A 19,869-nucleotide genomic window follows, 5' to 3' on the forward strand; every position below is an offset into this window, starting at 1 on the left:
TTCCAAAACTTGAGCTCTTTGGATGAAAGGCAGAGAATCTATCTATCTAAATTTAATCTCCAAAGTACTAGCCCAGATCTTACCTCCACACATCCTTTGCAGTTAATGCTTATTACTTCATTGCAAACATATTGAACAGCAAACATAAAATGCACTTGCCAACGGTGTCTTATTCCTTTAAGGCAGGCATAGGCAAACTCGGCCCTCCAGATGTTTTGGGACTACAACTCCCATCATCCCTAGCTAACAGGACCAGTGATCAGGGATGATGGGAATTGTAGTCCCAAAACATCTGGAGGGCCGAGTTTGGGGGTGCCTGCTTTAAGGGCTCAAAACAGGAGTCCACCAAAATCTTTCCCATGTTTACTTCACCCTCACCCTCAGAGCTAGCTTTCTTTGGACGTTAGGGATTGGAGTGTTGGGAAAAGTCCTAAACCAGCCGCAAATTTATCACAAGGATCCCTGGAAGTGGCCATTTTCCTTCACGGTAAGGAAAGGATTTACCTCATCATGCTGCACTATGTTGCAGACAATTGAAGTGAGAACACTGCTATCATTCTAGAGACATAGGGGAGGCAGGGGGAAATGGCAGCCACAAGAGAAACAACAACAACAAAATGCCAGTGCCAGTAGATGGGGGATTAAAATATATAATTTCCTTCTTCAGTTGCTCATTTGCTCATATTTAGTTGAGGGAGGGAGAAGTAATTTACACATGGGAATATGATGCCGTAGCCGTGTCGGCTCACATCAATGCATGGAATTATGCATGTGACATATTTATTTTTGTTACATTTTTTTTAAAAGTTTCATATCCACAACCCACACACACACACCCCGACACCTACCAGGAACCGTGTGACTTGAAACGTTTTGGGAAGTAACACATCTGCTTAACAGAGACACAAGTCTCTCATTTTCCTGTTTTGAAGAAGTCAAGTCCACAAACCTCCCATGCTCAGAATCTGCGTTTGAGTTGGATGAGCCCCAGGTTCTTGGGGTGCTTATCTGAGTCTTATCTGAATTACACGAATCTCTGGAGCCTAAAAATGGAAATATTTGGACAAGAACAAATAGACACCACTAGTCTTTCAGGCAGGATTTCTGTACACCCACCCCACCTGAGAACTAGAAACACAGATTCAATTAATGTAGGGATGCCTTTTCAGAGGTGTAGAGAGAAATTTCAGGAGGGAAGATTTTCATCTAGGCTTAAATGCCCCATTTTAAAGGAAAAACCTGCTTACATAGCTCCTTACTTAACCAGTGAGACTTAATGGGGCTCTACATTTTTCACCCCATAGCATATCTTTGCCTCGGAGCAAGCAACATAATGATTAACATGACTCATAAAAAGACTTGGAATTTCAGGAAATTAACAGGTGCTTTCCAGCAACAGCCTGACCTTTTATATTTTTCAACAGCTTTAGTGAAATGTCTTCATGGGAAATGTCTTCATAACTACATCTTACATTGGTTTATATGGATGTATACATTACCCAACACTTTCTGCACTGGACCACCCACTCACACATCAAACTCTCATTCTGCATGCATGAAATCTGGCAATGCTTATAAAATGGAAACTCATAATGTTTTCATAATTAATATTGGCATTCTGTAATTTGAAAAAAAAAATCAATACCATTTGAGACAGGGAAAAATGGAATCTTATTGAGAAATTTGATATGTAATTAATTATAGGAATGCATGAAATTCTCCCAATCCAGTCTCCTTCTACTCAGACACAAAAGTAGAATAAATTAGATGAAAGTAATTAATGGTTCTAATAAATTCTAATAAACACTTTAATCTTATCCAAATGTGGAAAATGAGCATATTTTCATTCATTTTGCATAGATGTAATTTATCTATAAAATACTATTAAATCCTTTGTAAAAATAGAATTTAGCTATTGCAATGGAATTATATTTGTTTTTGATGTTCACGTCAGGATATTCAATCACAGTCTATGAATAATCAGATCTCTGTTCTGTATTGCAACTAAGTCTAACTATACATAACTGTAATAGATGCTCATTGGTTTCTCCCTGAGGCTGTGATCTGTCCGCTTTAGTACTTTTAAAAAACACAATGCACATTGATGGTTCCATAAGGTGGAAGATTTAAGTATTTATTTATTTGGGAGCTGCCTAGGGCAGTGGCATGAGCTGGAGGGCTCTTTACTAGTCATGAACAGCCTATGACAAGAAACTGAGATAGTGGATGTTGTTGAATGCATCCCAATCTCTGAGCTTCAGGAGTGCCAGCTTGGTTTTCTTGGAATGAAGGTCAGTGGAGACTGCGGTGTCTTTAAGATATATGGTTTCATTTACACACAGAGAGATATACAACCTGAACATAAGATGGGAGGGCTCATAGCATTAACAATCCAATGGGTTTTGCTTCTCCATTAAGTTTTCAGGTGGGAAGGGTGCCAAAAGACATAGCCATGCATGCACAGAGCAAGAAGCCTCTTTCTTTATATCTTCCAGTCAGTGCTAAACATGCAGCATAGCCCTGGCTATTGTTCTCCTATTCAGAAAAATACGTTGCCTCCAGCCAGATGAAGGGGTGGGGGAAATGTCTATCACTCATCATAGCTCAGTTGTCTCCAAGGCAACATGGCCAGTTGAGGCCATTATCTTACAAAGAGACTGGTTTGACCAGTTTAGCAGATTCCATCTTGTGCAGGCCCCCATTTTGTAGATACACATCTAATCACTACTAATGATTATCTAAGAAAACTCCAATGACAATTTAAGATTAGTAGGGTTCATTTGAATGGTATGGTGTCATTTTTTTCACCTATGAGGGATTTATGGAATTAGGCCTACACTTTCCATAAGCACCAATCCTGTACCTCAGGGTTTTGCACCATGTTGCCACATGGAAGAGCCATGAGAACATATAGCGTATCCAAGCTGACAGAGAAACGGTCAGTCAGGATTGCACATCTCTGGTAAAACCCTATACATATGGCCCTTCAATTTGCTGGTTAATGTGTGGGTCCAAAGGAGCTGGAGTGGCCAGTGCATATGGTGGTGGTGGTATAAGTATGGGCATGGTGCCGCTTAAACCCTAATGTATGTGTTTGAGCCTTGTCGTATCTCCTCACTACAAAGGCATAGATCTTGTGATAAAAATCTCCTCTACAAAAATCTATAAGGAAAAAACCCTACCCCTCCCATTCCTACACACACACACACACACACACACACACACACACTGCTGTTTCCCAGTGGAGCTTCAGGATTATTTAGTAAATGTCACCATATGCATGAAAACATTAGGTGGGTAGCCAACACTGGGCATTTGCTGGTTTTGTTTGCAAATGAAACTTTGTTACAACGTGTATTGAGCAAGGATTAATTATCCCTAAATATTCATGTAAACGAGAGAAGAGGAGGTCTAGACATATTGGTACCTGCAGCAGTAAATGCAGATGAAGCTGCATGCATGATGAGAAAAATAAAAACAATCTACCACTTAGCCTCTAAGGAAACCTCAATGTATGCCACTAAAGACAAAGCTGTCCGAAAAGCAAGAGTTAGTTTACACATGGATGTCCTTTATTTTTATGAGATCCATTCATGGTGTTGGAACATTTGGTGATATTGAAGAATACAGGGATTAGAGTTCCTTCTGCAAACCCCCATTTCTCCATTAACACCATTCCCAGGTGCTCACATGGGAGGGCTGGGCTTATGATCCATGTGCATTTTTTCCTCATGCAGGACATTGATGGGGCCCAGATACAGAACTCTGGGATTTAAGCAAACAAAAATCAAAGAAATTTTGATCTGCATAAATATGGAAAAGGTCAAAATGTGCAGGGCAACTATTTCCCTTATGGGGCTGTAATTCACAACTTCATTTGTGACTGTTCTGAGGGATTTGATGTTCAGTCTAGTATGGTGGCTCTTCATAGAATTGGAAGGGATCCCCAAAGGTCATTTAGTCCAACCCCCTGCAATGCAGGAATATCAACTAAAGTGTCCATGACAGATGGCCATCCAACCTCTGCTTAAAAGCCTCCAAGGAAGGGGATCCCCAAACCTCCTGAGGAAGTCTGTTGTGCTGTTGAATGCTGTTCTTCATTGGCATTCCTCATCTTCTGTCCTTAACTATGTCTCCATGAATTACTTTAGTTGCTGAGAGAATGCCAGTAATATTCAAACTATGGCCACTGCTGCCTGCACGATATGTTCACAATGGGTGCAAAAAAATAATAATGTTCTTTTCCTGTACTGTTAAGTTTTGACCACACTGAGGGGCAGAACCTCAGACCAAAGGCACCAGATTTAGCACTGCAACACAACACGGCACCTAGTCATTGGTAAGGTTTGTTACCTGAAATAAAATGCTCCCACCACTTCACATGCTGGAAAATGGGTGGATTGTTGATTTGGCAGTTTATGTGATGGCGCCATGTAAAAGAGCGAAGTGTAACATACACCTAAATATAAAAATCCCCTGCCTTTTAGTTTTAACATATTATGCTAGGATGCTTTTTCTTGACAGGCTGCAATTCAATGCCCACTTATCTGGGAGTTAGTAGGATCTACACCAGACATGTGTAGAATTGCACTTTCAATCTCTCTTGGCTGCTTTGTCCAGAATAGCCTTCTCTGACCTAGGACCCTCCACATGCTGTTGGACTACAACTCCCATAATCCCTGGCCATTGACTAAATTGGCTGAGGCAGATGGAAGTTGTAGTCTGAAAGTTCTAATGGCATCAGGTCAGGGAAGCCTGGTTTATAATACACATTCCATTTAGCAACACATCTCTTCCACTAGCTGCCCTGCATTAACGATTCCTCATGCACACAAATAGAAGGAAAGAACACATGCTGAATGTGTGAAAACACCCTACATTGGGAAGCAAGGTCTTCCATCACTCTGTAAAGGAAGAATGAATGCAAATCTCTTTTCCAATAGGAAAAAAATGAGTATTCTATTTAGCAAAAATCATACATGCTGTGGGGGGAAAACTGATTTTTGGAAGAATGGGCAATAAAGGCACCTGCTCTAATCAGCATGCCCAGGCTTTGAATGTGAATTGATAGGCAAGCCTACAATCTCAGCCTTGCATTCTGTCAGCTCATACAGTAGTCTTCTTCTTTCCAGGAGAACAAAAGGAGCTCTCCTTTCCACCAGGCACTGTCTAATTATGTAAGGAAAAAAGTGATTAACTGATTATGATGAATAAATTAATCTCTGAGGAGTTGTATAAATTCAGACATTTCTAATTAGTATGATTTTCATGGGGCATCTCAAAACATCCCCTGTTCCTATTAGCAATGATTAACAGAACAATAAGTAATTTTTGGCAGCTCCTTGCAAAATTATTAGAATCAACCTGGGAGACCTAGATTAGGGATTCACGAGGATTTGCCGCTGATTGATGATGAGGGAATGACAAGTACCAAAGGCCTCCCCAATGAAGGCACCCATGTCTAATGATCTTAATAAGTAGCAGTGCAACTGGTGCATTTGCCATCCTGTCATCTACCCTTCTGCTAAATCCAGTGTCGTCATTCAGTTCAATTCATAGTGCAATGGGTACCATGTATCAGGTTAGCAGGATATATTTCTGGCAATGTTGCAACCAAGTAATTTCTCTGAATAAACCATTCATTTCTAACCTGTTCTTCAGTGCTAGCAAACTTGGATATGAATCATGTATCATGAATCAAATAATGTAGGGGCTTGGAAAAAAATTCCCATCACACACACACACACACACACACACACACACACACACACACACACCAGAGCTCTATCACATGTTGTTCTGGAGCAGGGGTCAGCAAGCTTTGTTGGGGGTGGGCTGGTTCACAGCACCACAAACCTCCTGGTGGACCAGAGTGCATGTGTGCGCATGCATGCGCATACGGCAGAGGGGCTTCTCTCTCCCCCAGTCCACCCGTCCCCCTGTCCACCTGGGGTGCTGCCAAGAGGCAGAGGCTGCCGGCAGCAGCAGCAGTGGAGGAACGAGCAACCCAAGAGGGCTGCTTTTGGGCTTTTCATTCCTCTGCCGCCACAGCCACATCCTCTGCTGCTCGCAAAGGCACAGGAGCCACACTTGGCAGAGCGGTGGTGGTGGCGGCAAATAGCTTGCTCCAATGAGGGGCTGCTGGAAATGCGCTCGGCCGGCTCAGCCCAGCCCCCTTCCTCCTCTCAAACACCCATAGCCACCGTTCACCCATTGGCCAGGGCCTCAAACCTTAGCAGGCGTTTGGCCGGTGATTTGCTGCACCAGGAGGAGGGAGGAGGGTGGTGGTTCCGCTGCAGTGATGGAGAGGGAATCCCCACGCCGATCCACAGAACCAGCCATGGGCCGGTTCTGGGAGGCTCATGGGCCGGAACTAGCCCATGGGCCTTAGGTTGCCGACCTCTGTTCTGGAGGTCCTTCATCTTTTGGAAGCATCTTTGTAGCATACAGGGGGCTGTAGTAATGAGGGAGCCAACAAGTCCCATTGTGCAAATCAAGTATTACTTATTTATTTCATAAAATTTATACCCCACACACCTCAAAGTATTTTACATAAATAAAAAGCAGTTTACAAAAAAAGAAGTTCTGCTCATCTATCCTTGGATCGAAACCAGGGTCATTGGATTATGTAAATAAATCGATGCTTTAGGTGAGATTTATGCATTGCACGGAGTTGACCCCAACACTATGAGTCTATGAAATATTCCCCATTCCCTAACCTCTTCCTCGTGCAAATATTTGCCTTCCAGGATTTGATCCCAAAATTATACTTCTTCACTACAATTTTTGATTCCTGTCCATGTCATATTGTTCATGTATACAAATCTCTATATACACACACAAAAATTAAAAAGTGATCCATGGAAATAGGGATTGTGTGCATAAAATTATTTGCTGGATGATGAACTTAGTATTGTTGCATGGTTCCCTACTTTCCCATGAAGGTCCATTTCTGGAAGAAGTCTTTCAGTGTCTGTTTCTTGGTGAAAGCCCAATGTGCTGGCTCTTGCTTGTATGTGGGTCTGTGTACAATCATGGCACTCAGTTGTGCAGGTGTCCCAGTCATGCACATTCCCTAGCTGACAGTAGACCCTTGTGCTTTTGCCTCAGACAACCATGATCAACATGGTCAAAGGAAAAGACATAATGTCAGGGTTGGAGCGAAAAGTGTACCCCTGTTGCTCTAGAGTAAACACAGTAACATACTGCATGAGCAGTATACGAGTAGCGCCAGATTGTGTGCACTTTATATTAATTTGCATTTGTATCCTGTTTCTCTGAGATTATCACTGATGCTTAAAAAAAACATGCAAAATGCTAGTGACATAGTATCCATTGGGAAGTTCTCCTAAACAAGTGGCATCAAAATAAATGAAAACTATGCAAGACAAAGCACCAAATTTTTAAACCCACCTTCCCAAGCTGCTTATTTGGAGAAAGAAGTCTAAACTTTTCAGAGGGTCGTGCACAGGTCATTGCATGCAGAATATGTCAATTGTTCCTGTATGTTCCACATGTGCAATGGGGAATGAGCACTTATTGCTTCATAGCAGGGTAAGGTAAAGGTAAAGGACCCCTGGACGGTTAAGTCCAGTCAAAGGCAACTATGGGGCGGGGGCAGCGCTCATCTTGTTTTTCAGGCCGTGACAGCTGGTGTTTGTCATGTGGCCAGCATGACTAAACCACTTCTGGCTTTTTTATATATAGTTGCAGAAAGTTTTGGGGTTTTTTTGAGAAACTATAAGCATGTTAGGTTAACCCATTTCCTTTCAATGTGAGATGAGAGCAGCAACATTTCCATCAGTGAGCATTGCTCTCAGGAATATAGTGTTCACTATTTAAACTATATTACGCACTTGTAAATTGATGCAATGAAGGTCATGTCACTTTCCTGTTGCGCTATCATGCCAGAATATGCAAAGTTATTCAAGAGGGGGGAAATTGCAATGTCTTCAATGCCAGCAAAGAGTTGCCTTGTCAATGCTATTCTGGACATGACTAAAAAGGAATGGCTGAATTGCATTTTTAGCTAGGTTTATTGAAAATAGACATTTTAATGGATGTTGAACTCTGCAGACCTCAAGACTTTATCTTTCTTTAGCTTTTAAACACCACCCTATAATTCAGCACTATCAGCCGCCACCTCTTTCATTTTATCATCCACAGGTGAATACATTTGTTGAAAACATGATTTTCAGGTGTTTTATGCAAGTTGGAACTGTCAGAAAGCACAAAGGAAGAGGGGAATGTATGACAGTTGTTCAAGGAAAGGGCATTTGTAATAGTGATTTATACCATGCTGCTAAGTAACAAAGGAGACCTACCTAAAGGGCAAATCATGTAGTCACTAGGAAAATGTTTCTGAATTTATGATGTTGTACCTAAGTGGTGTTATCTAAAAGTGGGCTCTTGCTCTTATGTTTATCTCAATGGCATGGCTGTCTTAGCGGCATGGCTGTTTGAACCCATACCTGGGGAAACATGAGAAATCAAGAACCATGTGGAAGGAGAACTCTCTTGGCAGAGTCAGCCAAGTCTTCTGATGGTTGTGGTCCTGACCGTGTAATCAGACTCCAGAGGGTGAAGCCATGGATTCAGAGTGGGAGAGGCAATTGCCCTCTGCTGATGTTACATCCTAGAGTAACAGCAGACCATTGTGCAAGTGCCTCTCTGGCCAGGGAAGCTTGCGTTGCTCTACTCTTACTCCATCCGAGAATCCTTAGTGAAACACCACTATCTCCCACTCTGTTGGTGTCAACAGCTAAAGAAAAAGCAGGAGCACTTTGAATGGAGAGACTGCTGTCATGGAAGGTGGAGATTTAGCTCTCATTTAAGACTGGGGATGATGGTCATTGAAACAGCACCTTACAGAGCTGCTCTAGGTGCCATTGAAGCCTTGTTTCCATACTGCTGGAGCTGTTGCTCAAAACAGATCAGTTGTCACTTGCCAGGGAGCGGGGAGAGAGTTTCCATATGGACTAATAGTCTGGGCTTTTCGCATCAGTTCTGCTGTAGCTCCAAGGCATATTGAAACCCAGCCTAAGGCATGATTTGACAACTCTCATGCAAATACCCAGCTCTGATTAAAATGTGGTAAGTTCTGCTATGAAGCAAGTTCTCATAACACTTGCATTTTAAAAAGCCCTCTTAGATGTGTCATAGGACTTCCCTTTCTTGCTCTTTATTAATATTTTGGAAGAGCGTGGTAGGATATTACATCAACTGCTGACTGTCTGATGACACACCAGTGGTTATGCTGTTTGGAGTGGCTTCCTAAGTTGCTAAACTCCAAAAAGGATTTGTATCTGATAAAGGCAATATGTCTGAGCAAGCTAGGATATTATAGTGTTATATGTAATTGGTTTGTATCCCACTTCCTTTCAAGGCACTTTACTATCTGACCCAAAGGACTTGGTGACGCTTTCCATTTGGTATATAGAAACCAAGTGGACTGGCAGCTGACACTTTCTTCAACAATGGCGTCAAGAAGGAGTTCTCCACAACACCTGAGAGCAGCAAGGTGTTAAGCACAAGACAGGTCAACATGGTGTTTACAACTCTGTCATCCAACAGAGGGAAATGGCTGGGTAGGTTGCCAGCAGTGTCACTTCAACATCCCCTGCCCGAGGTAGCCATCTTACCCTGCCTTATGTTTGGGTGAGCCCTGCTTTAATACAACATAAGGAAGTGTATATAGGTGCCCAGATGGAACCTTAAGCTGACCCCAACCCAGACTTGCTGAAAGGTTGGTACATCATGTAAACTACTTAGAAGCCAAATCATTATCATCTTCTTTATCATTATCACCACCCTCAGAACCTGTTCTGGGATGACTCAGAGCCATTCTGAGTTCCTCAGAGGAAGCGTAGAGTGTTACAAAATGAAAACAAACACCTCTGGATTAAGTTACATTTGGTGGAAGTATTCCATTTTTATCTAAAAAAGATTAATGTTAGATCATTGCTACTTTGTTTGCCCTAGCTAAAGGCATTCATATTTACTGAGATTATTCTGCATAGCCTATTGTATTTTTTTTAATGATTTACTAACTGCTATAGCAGAACATTTAAGAGGAGAAAACAGGATATGATCCCCCACAGGTAACCATTGACGTGTTTGTCACTTGACACTAATCTAGAGAGAGGCATTACAAAAGGAGAGTTGACAGATGTACATGTGAGAGCCACGGAAGAACCAGGAGACCTCATTGTTATCGGCACTGCATAATACAATGCAGAATGAATTAATTATGATGATTGCTTAAAATGTACCTTTTTGTGTAATAGCACTAATTATCAGCAACCCTTTACAATGAGTGGGTAATCATTTCTAATTCCTCCAGCATTCATTGTGGTAACATTAATCACGATGAGCTCATTTGGTTTTAATGTGAATATAATATGTGATACCACAGGAATTCTATTGTAATCTAGCAGTAAATAATGCTCACTTACTGCTTGAATGTTAGCAAGAATTCCTTTGTTAGACGGTGAATGCTGGTTGGTATGCATCCTCCCATAGTGTTTGCTTGTTTGCTCAAACGTTTGTTGGAAACGTTTGACGCAGCACAGCCTGCCACTCGTAGCTCAGAGGAGAATTGTGCTTGAGGCCATCTGGAAATTCCATTGCCATTTTGGACCGAGCTGAATGGACAACATTGGCATGCTGGCATTGACTTGGAGAAGTGGCTTTGGGTTCCTTTAAATTAACATGGAATAAAAGGAGGTCTGAAGACATAGCAATTATGACACACTTGTATAGTTATTGTGTTAATTACTATACTGTGGAGTTGCCTTTATGCCTTTATTGGAGAAGGGCCATAGCATCTGCTCTGCTGCATGCAGGAGGTCCAATTCCAAGCATCTACAGTAGGGTTGAGAGAAACCCCTTTCTGAAATCCCAGTGAACTGCTACCAGTGATTGCAGATAATACTAAGCTAGGTGGACCAATGGTTTGGCTCAGTATAAGGCAAGTTCCTCTGTTCCTATGACACTGCCAAATCAGAATCTGCCCTATGACAACCATATTTACAAGGCAAACAGATTGAATATTTTATAACTTGTAAAATGAGCATGGGCAGGCATGGTATGGATGCATTTTCCTTCTCAAGAATCTTGGCCAGGAGCTTCCTTGTATTTAATCTACTAATTAAGATAAAAGAGCTCGCCTTCTCACGACATTCGAAAACCACATTCTCTTTTTACTAATAGGCAACACAGATCACCACACACACATTCACGTTATTAATGTTAAGTCGGAGACAAAGGGTGATCAGGTGCCCTCTCTTAATCTCACCTAGAATAATGTAATACTTCTTGCTTTTTTTGCACTGTTTCCCCTTCTCCCATAAAAAAGCCTGTTTTGTTTTGCCACCCCAAAAAATCCTTGCCATGACTAACCGCCTCTTCCATGGAGAGTAGAGGTCCCTGCCATGTGTATGAGAGAGAGGAAGGAGAGAATAAGCTCCTCCTGTCTTTTCCTTCATCCTTCTTCCCATTGGTCCTCTAGTTGCCTTCCTGTCCCCTCCCTTTTCTCACTCATTTTCCCATCCTTTTTCCTCAGCTTGTTTTCTTCCATACATCCACCCCTTCTTATTCCCTTCATTCCCATCCCTTCTGTCACATCTTTTCTTAGTATATTTACTCCTTTTGTGTTTCTCCATTTCTTGCTTTCTCCTCTTTCCACCCCTCTTCTATCCCACTTTTCTCTTTGTGTGCACACTGTTTCTCATCTCCCCCCCAACTAGCTAATTCAGGTGGGAATAATCTTTGGTCTCCTGCATCTTGCTGAACTACTTGTTGGGGCTGATAGAAGTTGTGGTTCAGCAATATCTAGATGACCACTCTTGAGCTATGCGATGGCAGTACTTACTCTCATTGCCTCCATATATATGTCTGTTCATAGGATTTGCCTCAAAGGAAGACCCACATACACAAAGGAAAGCCCATGTACACAACACTCTTCCAAAAAAAGGCTTGGTTTTAATAACATGTTGTCTTTCTGCATATTACAAATAGGAGAAGGAAAATGTTCAGAACAGGTTTTGTGAAACTTACTTCCTCCAATTCATATGGAAGAGATTCTTGTCACCTTTCATATTTGTGGGTCCTTTTTATTCAGTAACAGATCATATTTTCTTGAGGTATCAGGTGTGAGTTTGCTTGTGTTTAATCTCCTCCTTTAGCTATCTTACACAGTCTCTTACACAGTTTCCAACTGTATCAGTAAGCAGCCACAAGGAATGTTCAGTTACTGAATTTGGATCACTAGAAGGCTATAAGCACTATCAACATAAATACAGCATACTCAATGGAGCAATCAGGGATCATGGTTATCTTGTGGGCTATGTATCTGATAATGTAGTCAGAATGTACTTTCTGACACCGGTAAGGGCAAGTTAAGTTTATTTAGAACAGGTGTGGGGAACCACTGACCCTCCAGATGTCACTGAACTACAACTCCTGCAAGCCTATTGTTGGCGATGCTTCCTAACCAGATCAACACTTTCAGCAACCCCTGAAGAATGACCAAAAGGGAAGCACCATTTGATGCTTTAAAAAAATGTTCACAGATCAGTGCAATTTTTTTTCATTAGGCAAGTGTTAGAGCTGCAAAGGTTTTCTGTTCATACCTGACAAGCAAGGATGCATTGTTAGTGTGTGAGTATAATCATTGCCCAGGGGTTCCACCCTATACAAAACCCTTGCGTGCACACTTGTTCATAGACGGCAAGACACTGTTAGCAAGGAAGAGATGGACCAGTGCAGGGTGCATTTTTCACTCATTAAAGTCAATGAGGAAACCCCCAATTGATTCACCAGAATTAGGATTGTGCTATAGCTAAGATTCTCCAATGGCTCTGCTGATACAAGCTTCATTAATTTAATGTTCACATGCTGTGTGAGTCCTGAGGGTGGCCTATAAACATTAAATGGTTTATTTCTAGGCAACATCTTTTTGGAAATACAATATTCTCAAATATCATTTTAATCTGAACCCTGTGAATTCCATAGTAAGAAAATGCTTGATTTTCAATTGCCTTTGTACTTGGTGCATGCCTTACCTTGGTGCAGTGATTGAATGCCTTCTCTGTTTTGTAAAAAATAAATAAATAAAAATTCAACAAATGTACCGTAAGTTGCAATATTTGAATTAAAAAATCATTTAGAACACAGGGAATAAAAACAAAACACACACATACCAACAGTTATATTTTGTTTACCCTTGAGTTTCTTCCTGTCATTCTTGATTCAATTCTGGTTCAACAATATATGAGCTTTGCAACAGGGATCGTGAATGCAAAAGAGTTAACAGTGAATGCTTTTCTTTAGTAAGTGAGTGAGTTCACTGTTTCCTATAGCTGCTACAAAAACCCAAGCAAACTTTAAGTTCCTAATAGGTTATAGTTACAGCTTGACATGCTTGCATCTAATTGTGCTGCTGATCAGAGTAAAATGAACTCACTGATACTAAGAAATAAGAGAAGCCAGGGCAAAAGAAAGTCCTGTGTTCACAAAGGAAACCCCACTCCCATAAATTTCATGGAACCAATTGGCTGAAACACATAGCTTAAACACATAGCATCCTCTAAACTTTCAAACCAAGTAATGTCATGATGGTGAGCAGAAGGAGAAACATAACTCTTAGATCAGGGTTGGTCATTGTTGTGCCCTCCTAGTGTTTTGTACTACACCCCCTCTCAGCCCCAGACAGCATGGTCAATGTATTAAGAACAATGGTAGTTGTAGTCCACAAAATTTGGATGCAACCATGTTGGCCATCTGTGAGCTAGATAACTAATTTTTGGTGCTTTGGGAAAAGTCCCATCAAAAGGACAAACTTATTCTGCCAGACTCCTGAGTTTCAAGATGCTTCTGAAAGACGACCACAGAACCTGCCCCAGATGGATTATCTTGTAAGCCACCCTGATAGGATTTATCCCAATAGATGAAATATAAATAATTCTCATAAACAATAATAAAATAAATAAAGATTAAGACACTAAACAGAATTGTTAGAACCCAATACGAAGAACCTGTCTAGAATGTATAACTTGCTGCTGAAATGGAATACACAGGATGAAATGGTTAAATCAGCTATGATTAAATGGGCACAGGACATTGGTCATGACATTATGTTTGCTGACTGGGAACAGTTATGGACCACCGGTATAAAATTTACGGCATGTAATGCCTTAAGAGAGAATATTATGAAAATGATTTATAGGTGGTACATGACCCCAGTCAAGCTTGCAAAAATTTATCATTTGCCCAATAATAAATGTTGGAAATGTAATGAAACTGAAGGTACTTTCTATCACCTTTGGTGGACGTGCCCAAGGATTAAGGCCTTCTGGGAAATGATATATAACGAAATTAAGAAGGTGCTTAAGTGTACCTTTCACAAAAAACCAGAGGCTTTTCTCCTGGGCATGGTAGGCCAATTGGTGTTAAAGAAAGATAGGATGTTTTTTATGTATGCTACAACAGCAGCAAGAGTTCTACTAGCAAAGTATTGGAAGACACAAGAACTACCCACACTGGAAGAGTGGCAGACGAAGGTGATTGAGTATATGGGACTAGCAGAGATGACGAGCAGAATCCGTGACCAAGGGAAAGAGACGGTGGAAGAAGATTGGAAGAAATTTAAACTTTATCTTAAAAATTCTTGTAAAATTATTGAGTGTTAAAATGTCATGGGTAAAGCATAACAGATTTGCAGCGATAAATGATTGGATAGGAAAGAAAGAGGTTATAGAAAGGAACTAATAAGTAATTGGGACCAGGGGTTGCTGAAAAAAGTTCAAAACAGGGATGCAGAAAAGGGAGGCATGGGGAAGTCGCTGAAACTGGGTATATGAAAAAATTTATGAAATTATACATGTTTATATGTTTGTTTGTTTGTGTTTGTCTTTTGTATTGTTTTATATTATATGTTGAAAAACCAATAAAAATTTTATAAAAAAAAAAAAGACACTATGCAGTGCACTGTCTTCCATTTCCTCCTTTAGCAGCTGAGGCATATTTTAAAAGGTTGTAGGTCAGCATTGCCCTTTTTTTCTAGAACTAGCATGGTCCTAGCTGTTAAATCAGAGGAACAGAAGCAATTTCATATTTTTTTAAAATAAAAGAAATACAAAGAAAAGTTTCAGCAATGAGCAATAATAGGGGGAATCACTCCGACTATGATCTTCAGATTAAGAACTGAGGGTATTACAAGCATGATCCTATTTTCATTTGCAAAATGTTGGGAGGCATGTTGATATACAAATTACCAAATGGCAGGCAGATATTAATGGCAATTTATTTATCTATTTTATAGGTCTAAACTTTGCAGTGGGTAACAACAACAAAAAGGCACAGATTGTTCATGATATACTGGATTTATTTAAAAGTAAAGCTATGAATGAGTGCTCAATAAATCTCGTTTCTTTTCTGCTTCCCAAATGAAGTTGTTTGGAAAACAGCTGTTTGGGGGGGAGGGCAGCAGGGGAACACATCTTTTGCAGACTGGTCTAATCCATTCCATCAATTTAGCCCCTTGTAAAGTCACACACAATTATTCTGGAAACAAAGCGAGTACTGTGTCAGATTGCAGGCTATGAAATAAAAAGTGGGTTAATGAAAATACAGGCTAGGAAAAGGAAATAAGATTAGAGGTGACATATTGTTTTCAGCCAAGAGGACTTCTCTGGGTTGTAGCTAGGGGAGGGGGGAGGGAAATCTCCAGCTATTCTGCTTTAGCCATCATATCAAGTCTCCATTTGTTGTGGAATTCAGAAATAATTGTGACCTTAGGGCTGCACACAGCAGCATGAATTAGATGTGGGTAGTCATGAGCACTGTTTTCTTGAGCTACCTGCAGCTAGTGTAGCTCCTTGCCCAAAAGGAAGCTTGGAGTTAAACAAATTCTCTTCAGGCACTTTGGCTTTTAAGTAGAATAAAACTCATCCTTCAATTATTATTTTTTAAGGGACCCGGTACTATTATAGCCACCGGTAAATGACTGGTATTAGCACTCCATTATTTGAAACAGAACTGGCCCCAACTTTGCTCCTGTCCATGTATAAATCATACTTTCCTTAATTGTCACAGCCTGCAGCCAAATTAGGACCACAGATTACAAGTGTGTTTGCTGAAGATATGAAGCCCTTGAAGTCTTTCGTGAAGACATGCCATTGAGTGGAGAGTATGAGATAAACGGGAAATATTTAGAAACGCCGACAATGGGGAGACTTGACTGATTACTAGGGAAGCACAAATACAGGCATATTTTTGGGACTGTGCCCAAAGAAAGCTTTCAGGAGTAGTATATTAAACTGCTCTCTTCTCTCTCTCTTTCTCTCTCTCTCTCTCTCTCACACACAGAGGTACACTAGCACAAAAATATACTTAAAGCAGCTTTTACCATCCTGCTGCCCTCCAGATGCTTGGGACTGCAACTACCAGCACATGCTTTGTGGCCATACTAATTACTGGTGAACACATTTGTACACCACAATTGGTGCCCAAGTTACATTTGGTGTTGTAGTTGTTGCAATAGAAACTAAATTTTGCATCACAGTTCTGAAACTTCATCATATTATTATTTTATTAAGAGCTTCAGTGGCTTGGATCCTAATCAGTGCTTTCCCCCCAAGAAAAATAGGTGCCAGAACTAACCATTAAGCTGTTACATTAAGTCACCGAGCTACTTGAGGCAGCCCTGAATGGATGCCGGTTTGACAACATCACGGCTAAAAATTATGGCAAGCTGTCTCCCTATCCTAGCTTGTTTGAGGGTTGCTCCTGCATCTGGTACAGGTCAATTAAATGCACCCTGCATCCCTCATTCTCTTAGATTCAGGTAGATGGCTAGGACAGCTTGGAAAGGCCCTTGCACAAATGTGCGCACATGCAACGGTAAAGGCTTGGCTGGAAAACTTAAAGAACCCTGCCACAACACTGGAGACAGATTGAAGAAAAGGAAATATGAATTGGCGCTGCCCTGTAGCTTGACCAATGGTGGATAGGGGCAACTAGGAGCTAAATGGAGTGATAGATCTTTTTTTTTAAAAAAAGTGTAGACTCAAACACCCAACCAGCTTCCATTTTGACTTGAAATATTCATTTTGGGCTTCTCAGAAGTATGTAAAAACAGGAAGCAGGTGGGGAAAATTCCGGCCCACAATGGCGTCCACCTGAGAGGTACCAGAACTGTACTCTGACATGCTCCATCTGAAAACACACACAATTAATCCTATCTAATCTTCTGCTGGTGGAATTGTTCCCTGAGCATAGTTCTGGCCATGGAATACTGCCCCTGGTGGAATGGGGTCTTTCCATGCCCCAACCAATCAGCTCTGGGAGATTGGGGGACCATCTAGAATAGGATAAGAAGCAATGCAGTGGAGGTAAGGGGGAAACTGGGGAAAAATGCCTATCTCCTTTCTGTTGGAGGATCTTCCACCTGGATCACAGTTCCTCCATGAATGGAATGAATAGTTCTATTTCCAAGCACCTAGTTAGAAGCCAAGCAATTATGTTTGTGTTTCATGCTTACTAAACTATCACCGGGAATGTCATAGAATCTTCTGCAATTGATTTTTGAAATGTTTCTGCATTTTTTAAATGATCTAACTATTTTATTTATTTAAAGTGTGAGTCTACCCATCCTCAAGATTTTGTGTAGGTAAAAATACCTTGGAAAGAATTTATATCAAATAACAAGTCAGATACATAAAACATAGCAGGTATTTATGCCTCCTACAGCATAACCTTTAGCAACAAGAAACTAGCACATACAAAAGAGATCTTAACAATAATTTCAAAAGATATTCATTCTCGGGCTTTGGAAGGTCTTCCAGAGAAAGATGTGCCAAGTTTATGATGTAGTTATTAAAGACCCTTTTTCTGTGTTGTTCAGAAGTTAGATCAAAGACACTTGATTTCATCTTTTGCAGTAGCTCTAATGTGCCAGTATCTGGATTAGGGCCAGCCTGGATTTTATTACTGTTGAGACTCTCTACAAATTGGACTTGGTCAGCCAGGTATGAAAGGTGCTGGAAGGCTTAACTTTGCATTTTCTTTTCTACTGGAATTGTTTCAATGAGACTTGCTTGACTTTACACTGGCCATCTTTCTGTGTCTTTCATGTTTTCCCAAAGAACACTCGACTGGTGCACAGATGGAAATTTTAAAGACAGTATTCAAGGATGGGCTGAGCAACTAATTTTGTCCCATTTTAGTCTCACTGGCATATCTCTGTAGCACGTCTTTACTATAAAAGAAACACTTTTCAGTGCTTTTTAGTGCATTCTCCAGTAAAATAAGTATACCACATGCAACATTCATGTAAAATATAAAATATATAAAATGTAAAATGTAAAAATACATATATGCTTGTAGTTTTTGCACACAGAACACGAATTGTAAAATTCAGAAAAATGTGTAATCCAATTGTGACTTGTGTTGCAATCTGCAAGAAAGTTCAAAAGTTTCAGACCAGGTCGCTCAATTGCAAAAATCCAAACAAGCAGAATTCTCCTTGAAAGTTGATGTATTGTGGGGTGTGAAAAGACTGAACAGAAGGGAGCCTTCTCTCTCTCTTTGGAATTTGGGTTCAGCCTATGAAGTACACTTTCAGTAGCCTCAGAACTGAAAAAAGACAATATATTTCTTAGCACAATCCAGTTAACTTTATGGATAGCCATCATATAAAGATGACAGTGATGCTCACCTGGGAAATATGGAAACTAATAATGCTTGTGTCAAAGGATGGACATCCAAGAGCCCTGAATTATTCTTGGATCATAATCTGAGTTGGGGAAGAATATACTGCTAATCCCTTCCCATTTACCTAGCCCTTTGATCCCCATATTCCCTTTACTTAAAACTGTATTTACTTGGCCTGATAGACGGGAGTCACAGTAGTGCCCTGGCCACCAAAATGGAAGCGCAGAGGTCTTTTCCTCCCTGGAGCACAGTATTTTGACAGGAGGGCCCAAGATCCTGATAACCTGCAGGAAACCCTATCCACCACCTGGTGGCCTCCTCCTTCTCCCCATGGCTCTTCTTTTTCTTCATTATAAGATAAAATATCTGTGATTCACACACACCCTAAGAGAAACATCCAAGTCTGCATATCCAGTATCAAAATCCTCAGTCCATGGCTTGATTATTATAATAGCAACAATAACAGCTTCTTTGAGTGTTTACAAAGAAAACTGTATTGCAAAATTTACATCATTCACCTTGCTTTATAATGTGTTGAGAATGTCTGCCACAAGCAACAATACACTGTAAGAAAGGGGACATTAAACATCAACTATCAATTGATGTGTCTGTTTTCCCCCCATCACTGAATTTATTGTTGTTGCCTATCGTATTCAGTTCCATGTGTAAATTGGAAGATGCTTAGAGCATCTACTGAGATATTGTCTTTCCCCCTTTCCCCAAAAAACATATTGGCAAGGAAGAATCATTCCTGAGATTTCTTTATGATTTTTATTCCTTCAAGAAAAAGAGACAGATACACGTCGAGTCACAATGATTGTCGAAGGCTTTCAAAAAGTAAAAGGCTGTTCAGTGAGTAACTTTCATGTTTTCAACTTGGCAAGTGCTGCAGTCAAAGGGAGACCTTATCCATTTTCTTCAGAGCTCTATCATTAGCTCTTCATCCCTGGTGACATTTTGACATGTCATCGTTTCTGTGATCTGAAGTATGTATCCATTGATTTTTCAATCATTCTCTATTAAAGCCAACAAAAGAGATTTAATGATCCCATTCAATCAATCCCAGAAAAATAGCCACCAGTTTCAATCCCATTAAAGATCCATACTTTTTGTTGTTGTTTGCTTTCTCTTGAATTCCTAGTAGATTAAAATAAT

Source organism: Podarcis raffonei, chromosome 6 (assembly GCF_027172205.1).
Source record: "Podarcis raffonei isolate rPodRaf1 chromosome 6, rPodRaf1.pri, whole genome shotgun sequence".
In the NCBI taxonomy this organism is placed as follows: Eukaryota; Metazoa; Chordata; class Lepidosauria; order Squamata; family Lacertidae; genus Podarcis; species Podarcis raffonei.